Below are 13,640 nucleotides of genomic sequence, written 5' to 3'. Positions count from 1 at the left end.
GCTGCTGCTGCTGCTGCTGCTGCTGCTGCTTCACTGTAGACAGACTGTTTAAAAAGCACGGAGTGGACGGGGGAGCTGCGTGGAGAACCTCTGGCCCAAACTTCCTCTCACGTCATGTTCACATTATCTTTCATTGTGGGTTTGTTCGGTAAAGGCAGCAAAATGTGCCCTCCCAACGTTTGACCAATGTCAATCCTAAGCTTTTTACTCCTGTAACAAAGTCTACACATCGTTTGAAGTGGCAAGAACATGGAGGCACATATTTGCTCCAGGAAGTGCAGCTGTCAGCCACAATTCGCCACTGTCCTCCTTTAGCACACCTTTCACTCTCAGGTGTGTAATAGAAGTTGGTGCTCCGCTCACTGCCAAAGAGAAAAGTGGAGGAAAACCTGGGCTAGAGGGTCAAGACACCAATTTAAGGTCCGTCCAGAGACGCAGAAAGAAGATCACAATTACCATCAGCACAGCTGCATTTTGCTTCCCAAAGTAGAATCAGAGGTGCGAGGGCCGTCCTTCGGCGGGAGAGCGTGCACCGGGTGCTTGTATGTCTCCGATGGGGTCCCCCGGGACAAAATGCAACGAAATTGCCCGCGGTCAAACTTTCACGCAGTTTGAACGTCACTTAGCGGTTTGACAACGTTATTGTGCCGGGAGGATTTTAGCCGAGAAAGGAAAAAGTCACCGGCCCCACCAGGTTCTCGTGTCCTGGATCAGGCCGTACTTTTCCAGGCGCAGACTGTTGGCTGAGGAGCCTGTGAGTGGATTGTGGGAAAATTGGTCTGAAGCAATTTTGAGAAGGGATTCTTTGTTTCGGGCGTGTTCAGGGTGGTATGGCCGTAAGCCACGTGAGACCTGGCAAACAGGCCTTTTGAGAAGGAGGTGGTCGACGATCTCTGGCTCTTGTCAGAGGTCACATCGCTCTCGATGTGAGCAAATGAAGCACGGGGGGCATCAAATAAACAGCGGCGTCTTGGAGAGGCGGCCCCCAGCAGGAAAGTGCTTCCACAGTGCTAGTCTGCTCTCAGCTGGTTGCTGCTCTGCTCTTTCTAACAACGGATCACAGCAGATCAGGAGGAGCAGTTACTCAGTGTTTCCACCTCCTCTTTAGCCACCCTCCAGCCGGTAGCTCGTCAGGCGAGCACCCAGGTGGTCTATGGCTGAAACTGAGCCAGTTGGATGGGATGCTGGGGATGATGTGCTGGTATAAAATGTGTGTTTGTGCACTGAGCTGTGGCTTACGGCCATACCACCCTGAACACGTCCGATCTCGGAAGCTAAGCAGGGTCGGGCCTGGTTAGTACTTGGATTGGAGACCGCCTGGGAATACCAGGTGCTGTAAGCTTTTCTTTATTCCCCCAGTTTTCTCTTACAGACAGTAGAGGGCGCTGCTGCTGCTGCTGCTGCTGCTGCTGCTTCACTGTAGACAGACTGTTTAAAAAGCACGGAGTGGACGGGGGAGCTGCGTGGAGAACCTCTGGCCCAAACTTCCTCTCACGTCATGTTCACATTATCTGTCATTGTGGGTTTGTTCGGTAAAGGCAGCAAAATGTGCCCTCCCAACGTTTGACCAATGTCAATCCTAAGCTTTTTACTCCTGTAACAAAGTGTACACATCGTTTGAAGTGGCAAGAACATGGAGGCACATATTTGCTCCAGGAAGTGCAGCTGTCAGCCACAATTCGCCACTGTCCTCCTTTAACACACCTTTCACTGTCAGGTGTGTAATAGAAGTTGGTGCTCCGCTCACTGCCAAAGAGAAAAGTGGAGGAAAACCTGGGATAGAGGGTCAAGACACCAATTTAAGGTCCGTCCAGAGACGCAGAAAGAAGATCACAATTACCATCAGCACAGCTGCATTTTGCTTCCCAAAGTAGAATCAGAGGTGCGAGGGCCGTCCTTCGGCGGGAGAGCGTGCACCGGGTGCTTGTATGTCTCCGATGGGGTCCCTCGGGACAAAATGCAATGAAATTGCCCGCGGTCAAACTTTCACGCAGTTTGAACGTCACTTAGCGGTTTGACAACGTTATTGTGCCGGGAGGATTTTAGCCGAGAAAGGAAAAAGTCACCGGCCCCACCAGGTTCTCGTGTCCTGGATCAGGCCGTACTTTTCCAGGCGCAGACTGTTGGCTGAGGAGCCTGTGAGTGGATTGTGGGAAAATTGGTCTGAAGCAATTTTGAGAAGGGATTCTTTGTTTCGGGCGTGTTCAGGGTGGTATGGCCGTAAGCCACGTGAGACCTGGCAAACAGGCCTTTTGAGAAGGAGGTGGTCGACGATCTCTGGCTCTTGTCAGAGGTCACATCGCTCTCGATGTGAGCAAATGAAGCACGGGGGGCATCAAATAAACAGCGGCGTCTTGGAGAGGCGGCCCCCAGCAGGAAAGTGCTTCCACAGTGCTAGTCTGCTCTCAGCTGGTTGCTGCTCTGCTCTTTCTAACAACGGATCACAGCAGATCAGGAGGAGCAGTTACTCAGTGTTTCCACCTCCTCTTTAGCCACCCTCCAGCCGGTAGCTCGTCAGGCGAGCACCCAGGTGGTCTATGGCTGAAACTGAGCCAGTTGGATGGGATGCTGGGGATGATGTGCTTGTATAAAATGTGTGTTTGTGCACTGAGCTGTGGCTTACGGCCATACCACCCTGAACACGCCCGATCTCGTCCGATCTCGGAAGCTAAGCAGGGTCGGGCCTGGTTAGTACTTGGATGGGAGACCGCCTGGGAATACCAGGTGCTGTAAGCTTTTCTTTATTCCCCCAGTTTTCTCTTACAGACAGTAGAGGGCGCTGCTGCTGCTGCTGCTGCTGCTGCTGCTGCTTCACTGTAGACAGACTGTTTAAAAAGCACGGAGTGGACGGGGGAGCTGCGTGGAGAACCTCTGGCCCAAACTTCCTCTCACGTCATGTTCACATTATCTTTCATTGTGGGTTTGTTCGGTAAAGGCAGCAAAATGTGCCCTCCCAACGTTTGACCAATGTCAATCCTAAGCTTTTTACTCCTGTAACAAAGTTTACACATCGTTTGAAGTGGCAAGAACATGGAGGCACATATTTGCTCCAGGAAGTGCAGCTGTCAGCCACAATTCGCCACTGTCCTCCTTTAGCACACCTTTCACTGTCAGGTGTGTAATAGAAGTTGGTGCTCCGCTCACTGCCAAAGAGAAAAGTGGAGGAAAACCTGGGCTAGAGGGTCAAGACACCAATTTAAGGTCCGTCCAGAGACGCAGAAAGAAGATCACAATTACCATCAGCACAGCTGCATTTTGCTTCCCAAAGTAGAATCAGAGGTGCGAGGGCCGTCCTTCGGCGGGAGAGCGTGCACCGGGTGCTTGTATGTCTCCGATGGGGTCCCCCGGGACAAAATGCAATGAAATTGCCCGCGGTCAAACTTTCACGCAGTTTGAACGTCACTTAGCGGTTTGACAACGTTATTGTGCCGGGAGGATTTTAGCCGAGAAAGGAAAAAGTCACCGGCCCCACCAGGTTCTCGTGTCCTGGATCAGGCCGTACTTTTCCAGGCGCAGACTGTTGGCTGAGGAGCCTGTGAGTGGATTGTGGGAAAATTGGTCTGAAGCAATTTTGAGAAGGGATTCTTTGTTTCGGGCGTGTTCAGGGTGGTATGGCCGTAAGCCACGTGAGACCTGGCAAACAGGCCTTTTGAGAAGGAGGTGGTCGACGATCTCTGGCTCTTGTCAGAGATCTCGTCCGATCTCGTCCGATCTCGGAAGCTAAGCAGGGTCGGGCCTTGTTAGTGCATGGATGGGAGACTGCCTGGGAATACCAGGTGCTGTAAGCTTTTCTTTATTCCCCCAGTTTTCTCTTACAGACAGTAGAGGGCGCTGCTGCTGCTGCTGCTGCTGCTGCTGCTGCTGCTGCTGCTTCACTTTAGACAGACTGTTTAAAAAGCACGGAGTGGACGGGGGAGCTGCGTGGAGAACCTCTGGCCCAAACTTCCTCTCACGTCATGTTCACATTATCTTTCATTGTGGGTTTGTTCGGTAAAGGCAGCAAAATGTGCCCTCCCAACGTTTGACCAATGTCAATCCTAAGCTTTTTACTCCTGTAACAAAGTCTACACATCGTTTGAAGTGGCAAGAACATGGAGGCACATATTTGCTCCAGGAAGTGCAGCTGTCAGCCACAATTCGCCACTGTCCTCCTTTAGCACACCTTTCACTGTCAGGTGTGTAATAGAAGTTGGTGCTCCGCTCACTGCCAAAGAGAAAAGTGGAGGAAAATCTGGGCTAGAGGGTCAAGACACCAATTTAAGGTCCGTCCAGAGACGCAGAAAGAAGATCACAATTACCATCAGCACAGCTGCATTTTGCTTCCCAAAGTAGAATCAGAGGTGCGAGGGCCGTCCTTCGGCGGGAGAGCGTGCACCGGGTGCTTGTATGTCTCCGATGGGGTCCCCCGGGACAAAATGCAATGAAATTGCCCGCGGTCAAACTTTCACGCAGTTTGAACGTCACTTAGCGGTTTGACAACGTTATTGTGCCGGGAGGATTTTAGCCGAGAAAGGAAAAAGTCACCGGCCCCACCAGGTTCTCGTGTCCTGGATCAGGCCGTACTTTTCCAGGCGCAGACTGTTGGCTGAGGAGCCTGTGAGTGGATTGTGGGAAAATTGGTCTGAAGCAATTTTGAGAAGGGATTCTTTGTTTCGGGCGTGTTCAGGGTGGTATGGCCGTAAGCCACGTGAGACCTGGCAAACAGGCCTTTTGAGAAGGAGGTGGTCGACGATCTCTGGCTCTTGTCAGAGGTCACATCGCTCTCGATGTGAGCAAATGAAGCACGGGGGGCATCAAATAAACAGCGGCGTCTTGGAGAGGCGGCCCCCAGCAGGAAAGTGCTTCCACAGTGCTAGTCTGCTCTCAGCTGGTTGCTGCTCTGCTCTTTCTAACAACGGATCACAGCAGATCAGGAGGAGCAGTTACTCAGTGTTTCCACCTCCTCTTTAGCCACCCTCCAGCCGGTAGCTCGTCAGGCGAGCACCCAGGTGGTCTATGGCTGAAACTGAGCCAGTTGGATGGGATGCTGGGGATGATGTGCTTGTATAAAATGTGTGTTTGTGCACTGAGCTGCGGCTTACGGCCATACCACCCTGAACACGCCCGATCTCGTCCGATCTCGCAAGCTAAGCAGGGTCGGGCCTGGTTAGTACTTGGATGGGAGACCGCCTGGGAATACCAGGTGCTGTAAGCTTTTCTTTATTCCCCCAGTTTTCTCTTACAGACAGTAGAGGGCGCTGCTGCTGCTGCTGCTGCTGCTGCTGCTTCACTTTAGACAGACTGTTTAAAAAGCACGGAGTGGACGGGGGAGCTGCGTGGAGAACCTCTGGTCCAAACTTCCTCTCACGTCATGTTCACATTATCTTTCATTGTGGGTTTGTTCGGTAAAGGCAGCAAAATGTGCCCTCCCAACGTTTGACCAATGTCAATCCTAAGCTTTTTACTCCTGTAACAAAGTCTACACATCGTTTGAAGTGGCAAGAACATGGAGGCACATATTTGCTCCAGGAAGTGCAGCTGTCAGCCACAATTCGCCACTGTCCTCCTTTAACACACCTTTCACTGTCAGGTGTGTAATAGAAGTTGGTGCTCCGCTCACTGCCAAAGAGAAAAGTGGAGGAAAACCTGGGCTAGAGGGTCAAGACACCAATTTAAGGTCCGTCCAGAGACGCAGAAAGAAGATCACAATTACCATCAGCACAGCTGCATTTTGCTTCCCAAAGTAGAATCAGAGGTGCGAGGGCCGTCCTTCGGCGGGAGAGCGTGCACCGGGTGCTTGTATGTCTCCGATGGGGTCCCCCGGGACAAAATGCAATGAAATTGCCCGCGGTCAAACTTTCACGCAGTTTGAACGTCACTTAGCGGTTTGACAACGTTATTGTGCCGGGAGGATTTTAGCCGAGAAAGGAAAAAGTCACCGGCCCCACCAGGTTCTCGTGTCCTGGATCAGGCCGTACTTTTCCAGGCGCAGACTGTTGGCTGAGGAGCCTGTGAGTGGATTGTGGGAAAATTGGTCTGAAGCAATTTTGAGAAGGGATTCTTTGTTTCGGGCGTGTTCAGGGTGGTATGGCCGTAAGCCACGTGAGACCTGGCAAACAGGCCTTTTGAGAAGGAGGTGGTCGACGATCTCTGGCTCTTGTCAGAGGTCACATCGCTCTCGATGTGAGCAAATGAAGCACGGGGGGCATCAAATAAACAGCGGCGTCTTGGAGAGGCGGCCCCCAGCAGGAAAGTGCTTCCACAGTGCTAGTCTGCTCTCAGCTGGTTGCTGCTCTGCTCTTTCTAACAACGGATCACAGCAGATCAGGAGGAGCAGTTACTCAGTGTTTCCACCTCCTCTTTAGCCACCCTCCAGCCGGTAGCTCGTCAGGCGAGCACCCAGGTGGTCTATGGCTGAAACTGAGCCAGTTGGATGGGATGCTGGGGATGATGTGCTGGTATAAAATGTGTGTTTGTGCACTGAGCTGTGGCTTACGGCCATACCACCCTGAACACGCCCGATCTCGTCAGATCTCGGAAGCTAAGCAGGGTCGGGCCTGGTTAGTACTTGGATGGGAGACCGCCTGGGAATACCAGGTGCTGTAAGCTTTTCTTTATTCCCCCAGTTTTCTCTTACAGACAGTAGAGGGCGCTGCTGCTGCTGCTGCTGCTGCTGCTGCTTCACTGTAGACAGACTGTTTAAAAAGCACGGAGTGGACGGGGGAGCTGCGTGGAGAACCTCTGGCCCAAACTTCCTCTCACGTCATGTTCACATTATCTTTCATTGTGGGTTTGTTCGGTAAAGGCAGCAAAATGTGCCCTCCCAACGTTTGACCAATGTCAATCCTAAGCTTTTTACTCCTGTAACAAAGTCTACACATCGTTTGAAGTGGCAAGAACATGGAGGCACATATTTGCTCCAGGAAGTGCAGCTGTCAGCCACAATTCGCCACTGTCCTCCTTTAACACACCTTTCACTGTCAGGTGTGTAATAGAAGTTGGTGCTCCGCTCACTGCCAAAGAGAAAAGTGGAGGAAAACCTGGGCTAGAGGGTCAAGACACCAATTTAAGGTCCGTCCAGAGACGCAGAAAGAAGATCACAATTACCATCAGCACAGCTGCATTTTGCTTCCCAAAGTAGAATCAGAGGTGCGAGGGCCGTCCTTCGGCGGGAGAGCGTGCACCGGGTGCTTGTATGTCTCCGATGGGGTCCCTCGGGACAAAATGCAATGAAATTGCCCGCGGTCACACTTTCACGGAGTTTGAACGTCACTTAGCGGTTTGACAACGTTATTGTGCCGGGAGGATTTTAGCCGAGAAAGGAAAAAGTCACCGGCCCCACCAGGTTCTCGTGTCCTGGATCAGGCCGTACTTTTCCAGGCGCAGACTGTTGGCTGAGGAGCCTGTGAGTGGATTGTGGGAAAATTGGTCTGAAGAAATTTTGAGAAGGGATTCTTTGTTTCGGGCGTGTTCAGGGTGGTATGGCCGTAAGCCACGTGAGACCTGGCAAACAGGCCTTTTGAGAAGGAGGTGGTCGACGATCTCTGGCTCTTGTCAGAGATCTCGTCCGATCTCGTCCGATCTCGGAAGCTAAGCAGGGTCGGGCCTGGTTAGTACTTGGATGGGAGACCGCCTGGGAATACCAGGTGCTGTAAGCTTTTCTTTATTCCCCCAGTTTTCTCTTACAGACAGTAGAGGGCGCTGCTGCTGCTGCTGCTGCTGCTGCTGCTGCTGCTGCTTCACTTTAGACAGACTGTTTAAAAAGCACGGAGTGGACGGGGGAGCTGCGTGGAGAACCTCTGGCCCAAACTTCCTCTCACGTCATGTTCACATTATCTTTCATTGTGGGTTTGTTCGGTAAAGGCAGCAAAATGTGCCCTCCCAACGTTTGACCAATGTCAATCCTAAGCTTTTTACTCCTGTAACAAAGTCTACACATCGTTTGAAGTGGCAAAAACATGGAGGCACATATTTGCTCCAGGAAGTGCAGCTGTCTGCCACAATTCGCCACTGTCCTCCTTTAGCACACCTTTCACTGTCAGGTGTGTAATAGAAGTTGGTGCTCCGCTCACTGCCAAAGAGAAAAGTGGAGGAAAATCTGGGCTAGAGGGTCAAGACACCAATTTAAGGTCCGTCCAGAGACGCAGAAAGAAGATCACAATTACCATCAGCACAGCTGCATTTTGCTTCCCAAAGTAGAATCAGAGGTGCGAGGGCCGTCCTTCGGCGGGAGAGCGTGCACCGGGTGCTTGTATGTCTCCGATGGGGTCCCCCGGGACAAAATGCAATGAAATTGCCCGCGGTCAAACTTTCACGCAGTTTGAACGTCACTTAGCGGTTTGACAACGTTATTGTGCCGGGAGGATTTTAGCCGAGAAAGGAAAAAGTCACCGGCCCCACCAGGTTCTCGTGTCCTGGATCAGGCCGTACTTTTCCAGGCGCAGACTGTTGGCTGAGGAGCCTGTGAGTGGATTGTGGGAAAATTGGTCTGAAGAAATTTTGAGAAGGGATTCTTTGTTTCGGGCGTGTTCAGGGTGGTATGGCCGTAAGCCACGTGAGACCTGGCAAACAGGCCTTTTGAGAAGGAGGTGGTCGACGATCTCTGGCTCTTGTCAGAGGTCACATCGCTCTCGATGTGAGCAAATGAAGCACGGGGGGCATCAAATAAACAGCGGCGTCTTGGAGAGGCGGCCCCCAGCAGGAAAGTGCTTCCACAGTGCTAGTCTGCTCTCAGCTGGTTGCTGCTCTGCTCTTTCTAACAACGGATCACAGCAGATCAGGAGGAGCAGTTACTCAGTGTTTCCACCTCCTCTTTAGCCACCCTCCAGCCGGTAGCTCATCAGGCGAGCACCCAGGTGGTCTATGGCTGAAACTGAGCCAGTTGGATGGGATGCTGGGGATGATGTGCTTGTATAAAATGTGTGTTTGTGCACTGAGCTGTGGCTTACGGCCATACCACCCTGAACACGCCCGATCTCGTCCGATCTCGGAAGCTAAGCAGGGTCGGGCCTGGTTAGTACTTGGATGGGAGACCGCCTGGGAATACCAGGTGCTGTAAGCTTTTCTTTATTCCCCCAGTTTTCTCTTACAGACAGTAGAGGGCGCTGCTGCTGCTGCTGCTGCTGCTGCTTCACTGTAGACAGACTGTTTAAAAAGCACGGAGTGGACGGGGGAGCTGCGTGGAGAACCTCTGGCCCAAACTTCCTCTCACGTCATGTTCACATTATCTTTCATTGTGGGTTTGTTCGGTAAAGGCAGCAAAATGTGCCCTCCCAACGTTTGACCTTGGATTTTAGCCGAGAAAGGAAAAAGTCACCGGCCCCACCAGGTTCTCGTGTCCTGGATCAGGCCGTACTTTTCCAGGCGCAGACTGTTGGCTGAGGAGCCTGTGAGTGGATTGTGGGAAAATTGGTCTGAAGAAATTTTGAGAAGGGATTCTTTGTTTCGGGCGTGTTCAGGGTGGTATGGCCGTAAGCCACGTGAGACCTGGCAAACAGGCCTTTTGAGAAGGAGGTGGTCGACGATCTCTGGCTCTTGTCAGAGGTCACATCGCTCTCGATGTGAGCAAATGAAGCACAGTACTTAGTACTTGGATGGGAGACCGCCTGGGAATACCAGGTGCTGTAAGCTTTTCTTTATTCCCCCAGTTTTCTCTTACAGACAGTAGAGGGCGCTGCTGCTGCTGCTGCTGCTGCTGCTGCTTCACTGTAGACAGACTGTTTAAAAAGCACGGAGTGGACGGGGGAGCTGCGTGGAGAACCTCTGGCCCAAACTTCCTCTCACGTCATGTTCACATTATCTTTCATTGTGGGTTTGTTCGGTAAAGGCAGCAAAATGTGCCCTCCCAACGTTTGACCAATGTCAATCCTAAGCTTTTTACTCCTGTAACAAAGTCTACACATCGTTTGAAGTGGCAAGAACATGGAGGCACATATGTGCTCCAGGAAGTGCAGCTGTCAGCCACAATTCGCCACTGTCCTCCTTTAACACACCTTTCACTGTCAGGTGTGTAATAGAAGTTGGTGCTCCGCTCACTGCCAAAGAGAAAAGTGGAGGAAAACCTGGGCTAGAGGGTCAAGACACCAATTTAAGGTCCGTCCAGAGACGCAGAAAGAAGATCACAATTACCATCAGCACAGCTGCATTTTGCTTCCCAAAGTAGAATCAGAGGTGCGAGGGCCGTCCTTCGGCGGGAGAGCGTGCACCGGGTGCTTGTATGTCTCCGATGGGGTCCCTCGGGACAAAATGCAATGAAATTGCCCGCGGTCAAACTTTCACGCAGTTTGAACGTCACTTAGCGGTTTGACAACGTTATTGTGCCGGGAGGATTTTAGCCGAGAAAGGAAAAAGTCACCGGCCCCACCAGGTTCTCGTGTCCTGGATCAGGCCGTACTTTTCCAGGCGCAGACTGTTGGCTGAGGAGCCTGTGAGTGGATTGTGGGAAAATTGGTCTGAAGAAATTTTGAGAAGGGATTCTTTGTTTCGGGCGTGTTCAGGGTGGTATGGCCGTAAGCCACGTGAGACCTGGCAAACAGGCCTTTTGAGAAGGAGGTGGTCGACGATCTCTGGCTCTTGTCAGAGGTCACATCGCTCTCGATGTGAGCAAATGAAGCACGGGGGGCATCAAATAAACAGCGACGTCATGGAGAGGCGGCCCCCAGCAGGAAAGTGCTTCCACAGTGCTAGTCTGCTCTCAGCTGGTTGCTGCTCTGCTCTTTCTAACAACGGATCACAGCAGATCAGGAGGAGCAGTTACTCAGTGTTTCCACCTCCTCTTTAGCCACCCTCCAGCCGGTAGCTCGTCAGGCGAGCACCCAGGTGGTCTATGGCTGAAACTGAGCCAGTTGGATGGGATGGTGGGGATGATGTGCTTGTATAAAATGTGTGTTTGTGCACTGAGCTGCGGCTTACGGCCATACCACCCTGAACACGCCCGATCTCGTCCGATCTCGGAAGCTAAGCAGGGTCGGGCCTGGTTAGTACTTGGATGGGAGACCGCCTGGGAATACCAGGTGCTGTAAGCTTTTCTTTATTCCCCCAGTTTTCTCTTACAGACAGTAGAGGGCGCTGCTGCTGCTGCTGCTGCTGCTGCTGCTGCTTCACTTTAGACAGACTGTTTAAAAAGCACGGAGTGGACGGGGGAGCTGCGTGGAGAACCTCTGGCCCAAACTTCCTCTCACGTCATGTTCACATTATCTTTCATTGTGGGTTTGTTCGGTAAAGGCAGCAAAATGTGCCCTCCCAACGTTTGACCAATGTCAATCCTAAGCTTTTTACTCCTGTAACAAAGTCTACACATCGTTTGAAGTGGCAAGAACATGGAGGCACATATTTGCTCCAGGAAGTGCAGCTGTCAGCCACAATTCGCCACTGTCCTCCTTTAGCACACCTTTCACTGTCAGGTGTGTAATAGAAGTTGGTGCTCCGCTCACTGCCAAAGAGAAAAGTGGAGGAAAACCTGGGCTAGAGGGTCAAGACACCAATTTAAGGTCCGTCCAGAGACGCAGAAAGAAGATCACAATTACCATCAGCACAGCTGCATTTTGCTTCCCAAAGTAGAATCAGAGGTGCGAGGGCCGTCCTTCGGCGGGAGAGCGTGCACCGGGTGCTTGTATGTCTCCGATGGGGTCCCCCGGGACAAAATGCAATGAAATTGCCCGCGGTCAAACTTTCACGCAGTTTGAACGTCACTTAGCGGTTTGACAACGTTATTGTGCCGGGAGGATTTTAGCCGAGAAAGGAAAAAGTCACCGGCCCCACCAGGTTCTCGTGTCCTGGATCAGGCCGTACTTTTCCAGGCGCAGACTGTTGGCTGAGGAGCCTGTGAGTGGATTGTGGGAAAATTGGTCTGAAGAAATTTTGAGAAGGGATTCTTTGTTTCGGGCGTGTTCAGGGTGGTATGGCCGTAAGCCACGTGAGACCTGGCAAACAGGCCTTTTGAGAAGGAGGTGGTCGACGATCTCTGGCTCTTGTCAGAGGTCACATCGCTCTCGATGTGAGCAAATGAAGCACGGGGGGCATCAAATAAACAGCGGCGTCTTGGAGAGGCGGCCCCCAGCAGGAAAGTGCTTCCACAGTGCTAGTCTGCTCTCAGCTGGTTGCTGCTCTGCTCTTTCTAACAACGGATCACAGCAGATCAGGAGGAGCAGTTACTCAGTGTTTCCACCTCCTCTTTAGCCACCCTCCAGCCGGTAGCTCGTCAGGCGAGCACCCAGGTGGTCTATGGCTGAAACTGAGCCAGTTGGATGGGATGCTGGGGATGATGTGCTTGTATAAAATGTGTGTTTGTGCACGGAGCTGTGGCTTACGGCCATACCACCCTGAACACGCCCGATCTCGTCCGATCTCGGAAGCTAAGCAGGGTCGGGCCTGGTTAGTACTTGGATGGGAGACCGCCTGGGAATACCAGGTGCTGTAAGCTTTTCTTTATTCCCCCAGTTTTCTCTTACAGACAGTAGAGGGCGCTGCTGCTGCTGCTGCTGCTGCTGCTTCACTGTAGACAGACTGTTTAAAAAGCACGGAGTGGACGGGGGAGCTGCGTGGAGAACCTCTGGCCCAAACTTCCTCTCACGTCATGTTCACATTATCTTTCATTGTGGGTTTGTTCGGTAAAGGCAGCAAAATGTGCCCTCCCAACGTTTGACCTTGGATTTTAGCCGAGAAAGGAAAAAGTCACCGGCCCCACCAGGTTCTCGTGTCCTGGATCAGGCCGTACTTTTCCAGGCGCAGACTGTTGGCTGAGGAGCCTGTGAGTGGATTGTGGGAAAATTGGTCTGAAGAAATTTTGAGAAGGGATTCTTTGTTTCGGGCGTGTTCAGGGTGGTATGGCCGTAAGCCACGTGAGACCTGGCAAACAGGCCTTTTGAGAAGGAGGTGGTCGACGATCTCTGGCTCTTGTCAGAGGTCACATCGCTCTCGATGTGAGCAAATGAAGCACAGTACTTAGTACTTGGATGGGAGACCGCCTGGGAATACCAGGTGCTGTAAGCTTTTCTTTATTCCCCCAGTTTTCTCTTACAGACAGTAGAGGGCGCTGCTGCTGCTGCTGCTGCTGCTGCTGCTGCTGCTGCTGCTTCACTTTAGACAGACTGTTTAAAAAGCACGGAGTGGACGGGGGAGCTGCGTGGAGAACCTCTGGCCCAAACTTCCTCTCACGTCATGTTCACATTATCTTTCATTGTGGGTTTGTTCGGTAAAGGCAGCAAAATGTGCCCTCCCAACGTTTGACCAATGTCAATCCTAAGCTTTTTACTCCTGTAACAAAGTCTACACATCGTTTGAAGTGGCAAGAACATGGAGGCACATATTTGCTCCAGGAAGTGCAGCTGTCAGCCACAATTCGCCACTGTCCTCCTTTAGCACACCTTTCACTGTCAGGTGTGTAATAGAAGTTGGTGCTCCGCTCACTGCCAAAGAGAAAAGTGGAGGAAAACCTGGGCTAGAGGGTCAAGACACCAATTTAAGGTCCGTCCAGAGACGCAGAAAGAAGATCACAATTACCATCAGCACAGCTGCATTTTGCTTCCCAAAGTAGAATCAGAGGTGCGAGGGCCGTCCTTCGGCGGGAGAGCGTGCACCGGGTGCTTGTATGTCTCCGATGGGGTCCCCCGGGACAAAATGCAATGAAATTGCCCGCGGTCAAACTTTCACGCAGTTTGAAC

The 13,640-nt window shown here is 52.0% G+C and overlaps 6 non-coding genes and 1 pseudogene across 6 annotated transcripts; all 7 read left to right on the top strand.

The window, feature by feature from the left end:
• The first annotated feature begins 1,233 nt into the window (after positions 1–1,233).
• On the top strand, positions 1,234–1,342 carry LOC137124711 (5S ribosomal RNA; annotated as a pseudogene).
• A 1,275-nt stretch (positions 1,343–2,617) lies between these two features.
• On the top strand, positions 2,618–2,736 carry LOC137124756 (5S ribosomal RNA). The gene has a single exon (XR_010914065.1). It is a non-coding gene; the product is annotated as a 5S ribosomal RNA (ribosomal RNA).
• A 2,339-nt stretch (positions 2,737–5,075) lies between these two features.
• Positions 5,076–5,194, top strand: LOC137124771 (5S ribosomal RNA). Its single transcript, XR_010914079.1, has one exon. It is a non-coding gene; the product is annotated as a 5S ribosomal RNA (ribosomal RNA).
• Positions 5,195–6,469: 1,275 nt separating this feature from the next.
• Positions 6,470–6,588, top strand: LOC137124763 (5S ribosomal RNA). The gene has a single exon (XR_010914072.1). It is a non-coding gene; the product is annotated as a 5S ribosomal RNA (ribosomal RNA).
• A 2,333-nt stretch (positions 6,589–8,921) lies between these two features.
• On the top strand, positions 8,922–9,040 carry LOC137124754 (5S ribosomal RNA). Its single transcript, XR_010914063.1, has one exon. It is a non-coding gene; the product is annotated as a 5S ribosomal RNA (ribosomal RNA).
• Positions 9,041–10,884: 1,844 nt separating this feature from the next.
• LOC137124753 (5S ribosomal RNA) lies at positions 10,885–11,003 on the top strand. Its single transcript, XR_010914062.1, has one exon. It is a non-coding gene; the product is annotated as a 5S ribosomal RNA (ribosomal RNA).
• A 1,278-nt stretch (positions 11,004–12,281) lies between these two features.
• On the top strand, positions 12,282–12,400 carry LOC137124752 (5S ribosomal RNA). The gene has a single exon (XR_010914061.1). It is a non-coding gene; the product is annotated as a 5S ribosomal RNA (ribosomal RNA).
• The last annotated feature ends 1,240 nt before the right edge of the window (positions 12,401–13,640 follow it).

Source organism: Channa argus, chromosome 3 (genome assembly GCF_033026475.1).
Source record: "Channa argus isolate prfri chromosome 3, Channa argus male v1.0, whole genome shotgun sequence".
NCBI lineage: Eukaryota > Metazoa > Chordata > Actinopteri > Anabantiformes > Channidae > Channa > Channa argus.
This window is presented reverse-complemented; position numbering and strand designations above follow the sequence as displayed.